The sequence below is a fragment of the Pteropus vampyrus genome, unplaced genomic scaffold (genome assembly GCF_000151845.1).
Source record: "Pteropus vampyrus isolate Shadow unplaced genomic scaffold, Pvam_2.0 Scaffold157, whole genome shotgun sequence".
Classification (NCBI taxonomy): domain Eukaryota; kingdom Metazoa; phylum Chordata; class Mammalia; order Chiroptera; family Pteropodidae; genus Pteropus; species Pteropus vampyrus.
The window spans coordinates 1,931,266-1,934,371 of record NW_011888938.1 but is presented as its reverse complement, the minus strand read 5'-3'; the positions used below and the strand labels follow the sequence as shown (position 1 = coordinate 1,934,371).

General features: G+C 58.4%; 1 protein-coding gene and 2 long non-coding RNA genes across 3 annotated transcripts in view; 1 reads left to right on the top strand and 2 right to left on the bottom strand.

Annotated features, from left to right (window-relative positions):
• LOC111745548 overlaps positions 1-1,570 on the top strand; it is a 2,415-nt gene extending 845 nt beyond the window's left edge. The window contains exon 2 of the long non-coding RNA XR_002782686.1: positions 1,527-1,570. This is a non-coding gene — a long non-coding RNA (uncharacterized LOC111745548). The remainder of the gene's footprint in view (positions 1-1,526) is intronic.
• CACFD1 (calcium channel flower domain containing 1) overlaps positions 1-3,106 on the bottom strand; it is a 9,226-nt gene that overhangs the window by 3,163 nt on the left and 2,957 nt on the right. The window lies entirely within an intron of this gene.
• Positions 1,441-2,877, bottom strand: LOC111745547. Its single transcript, XR_002782685.1, has 2 exons — positions 2,789-2,877; positions 1,441-1,852 (listed from the first exon to the last, which is right to left on the bottom strand). It is a non-coding gene; the product is annotated as an uncharacterized LOC111745547 (long non-coding RNA).

The following is a 3,106-nucleotide window of genomic DNA, read 5'->3' as shown; positions in this document are numbered from 1 at the left end:
GGGCACGCCCGCCCCGTGGCCGCCATGCCGCTTCCGGGCTTCCCAGATTCGCCCCAGCCCCCTTCCCAGGCAGGATCCCCAGAGACCAGCTGGGACAGATGCACAGCCGGGCTTCGCTACGTCCTCAAACACCTGAAAACTTGTTTGCCAAATTCTGCGCATCTTCCGGGGGGAAGACCCCAAGCTTTCATCAGGCTTTTGTAAAGATCTGTCATCCAAAAGAGGGCTGAACAGCACCGAGACGGCCCGACCCCCCCACTGTTCATAAAAACAGGCGGACCAGAAGACCCCGTGTCCCTTCAGTCCCCTACCAGCTTTGTGACTGTGGGCGAGTCACTCGACCTCGTGAGGCCCACTCTCCGTGCTGTGGAGTGCGGACCGAACCTCAGAGTTTGAGATTAAAAGAGACGAGGCATGTTAACTGCTTAACACGCTGCCTGGAACAGCGAAAGCACTAAAATGCTGGCTCTTAGCCCAGTAAAACCAGCCACACCTCAGCAAGACAGATCCCAAAGATTAAACCACGTGAGACCCGGGGTGTCACGGCAAGGTTCACGGCATGGGCAGCTAGCTCGCGGGCTGTCTGGTCCCAATGCAGCTTGGCGCCACCTAGCGGCACGGGTCCACCCTGGCTGAAGCATCCTCGGGCTGACCCCCTGATCCTGGGATTTCCAGACCAGTGGTAGGAACTGGGCTTAACTGGGCTGGGGAAACACCAGCGGCTCGAGGACCAGCACTCTGTCCTGCCACTTCCCGGACAAGGCTGCCCAGGCTCCACCACACGCACCCCCCAAGGCTGCCCAGGCTCCACCACACGCACCCCCAAGGGCTTCCCTCTGCCCACACGCCCTCACACCCAGCACACAGAAGACACGCCGGGCCAGCGGCCAGCGGCCGCGGGAGGGGAGGGGAGGGGAGGGCAATGGGACCTGACCAGCTGAACTCCAGCAGAAGCCCCCGTGGCTGGACATGTGACCGGAGGTTTCACTAACGGGTGACCCTTGAACGACACAGTTTGGAACCGCACAGGTCCACTTAAATGTGGATTTTTCAACGAACACATACAACACTACAAATGTATTCACGCTTTTTCTTCCCTGCGATTTTCTTAACACTCTTTCCTCCAGCTGACTTTATCGCAAGAACACAGCGTATGATACAGATAACGTACGAAACCCGGATTAACTGTTGATGTTATCAGCCAGGCTTCCTTCCGGTGAACAGGAGGCCATTACCAGTTACATTTTCAGGGAGTCCAGTTATACGCGGATTTCTGCCTGCACGCGGGGTCAGCACCCCGCACCCCCGCGTTGCTCAAGGGTCAACTGTAGTTACAAAATTTCTAGGTGATAAAAGAATAGAAACCACAAAGGGAAGGAAAGGCTGCGGGGAAAAAATCCGTCAAAACAAATCAAAGGCAAACAATAGGCCGGAAGAACATTTGCAGAAAATGTAACAAAGGATTAAGGAGCCTTTAATATAGAAACACACAGAACTTACTAACTGAAACACTGAGACGCCAACAGGTAAAAGTAAACCAGACCATATTCACAAAGAAAATGCCGTCAGTGAAAAAGACGGAGACGCATTTCAGCCCTCGACCAGGCTCACAGCACCGCTGGGCGGGCGGGGTGGCGAGCAGATCCCCTCCGGGAAGCAGTTTAGTCACACGCTGGCCCCTTTTCAGTGATCATAAGCTTCGACCGAATCATCCCGCACCTGGAAACACCTGGAAACACTAAGGAAACCATCAGCGACACAGGAGGCTTCAGTTCACACGCGTCTGTCACAGCTTCGCGCAGACCACCCTACACACTCAGAAGAGCGGGCTGTGGCCGTGAAGTGAACATTCCTATCACAAAGAACACTCTCGTGAAGTCTTTGTGGTGATAATGAAACGTTTTTACCGTGATAGTAAATGGGAAAAAAGCAGAACACAAATTTATTTACGACGGTCATAACTGTGTAGGAAACAGGTTTTAGAAAGACGCCTGAAGACACGGTGAAATGGCACACGTCGCAGTGCTAATGGGCCGGGCTCTGGGTGACCACTTTCTTTCTATTTTCCAAATTATTTTTAACGAATGTAAATTACGGTCAGTGTTTTAACAATACATCGGAAACATAAAGACCAAGGCATAGGACCCGACGTCGCGCAGTGCCGTGTGATCCTGTTTGAAACGCGGGGCGGCTGCGGCGAAGCACACGCCCGTGCGCTGGCCACACGCGCGGCCTCCGGGCGGGGAGGGACGTCTGCCGTCAGCACCTGCACGATCGCCTCTGAAGACACTGGGCAACAGCAACGGTCACTGCGGCTGCCGCTGCTGCCAGGGCTGCCGAGGGCCTCCTAGGCCCCAGGCACTATGCTAGAAGCTTCTATGCATTAAACACATTCTGAAATTAGCTCAGTCTCGTGATTCGGCCGTGAAGCAGCACAGACTGGATTCGCACCTAGACGGGATCGTGAGCGGTGCGCGCTCGGAAGGTGGTGCTTCGTGCCCCGCGGCGCGCCGACCCCACGCCCAGCCCGCACACACCAGCCGCGCCTAACAGCTCCCAGCTGCTCCCTGTGTCTCTCCACTACACGCGGCACCACGAGGCGCGTGCACCTCCCGTGGACGGCCGCCAGCCAGCGACACGGCGCACGAGAACCCCGGCGAGGCCTCCGCCGACAGTGAACAAGCGCATCTGGCCCGTGGTCCGGGCCGGCGCCACCACCGCCCTTGGGGTCACCGAGTCGGGGGCCCTCGAGGCCACACCCCCCAGCGTCCCGGCCCGCGGCCCTCACCCGCAGTAGAAGACCGCCTTCTGCCAGGAGCGCAGCCGGTCCACCGTCGCCGCCACCGTGTTCGCAAACTCGATGAACGGGCAGCAGAAGGGCGCCTCGCAGAGCAGCAGGACGAAGGCATTCGTGCTGCGGGGCAAGGGGGGGACAGCGCAGCTGACGAACTGGGGGCGCGCTCCCCGACGCAGAGTCCCCGCCGCCGAGCTCGCCGCCCCGCTGCCCCACCCCGCACCCCGTCTCCCTAACTGAGCCAACCGTCCCGGAGGGAAGGACCCGGGCCTCTGACGGAGGAGACCCCTGCGTCAGGCACAGCTGCCAGCA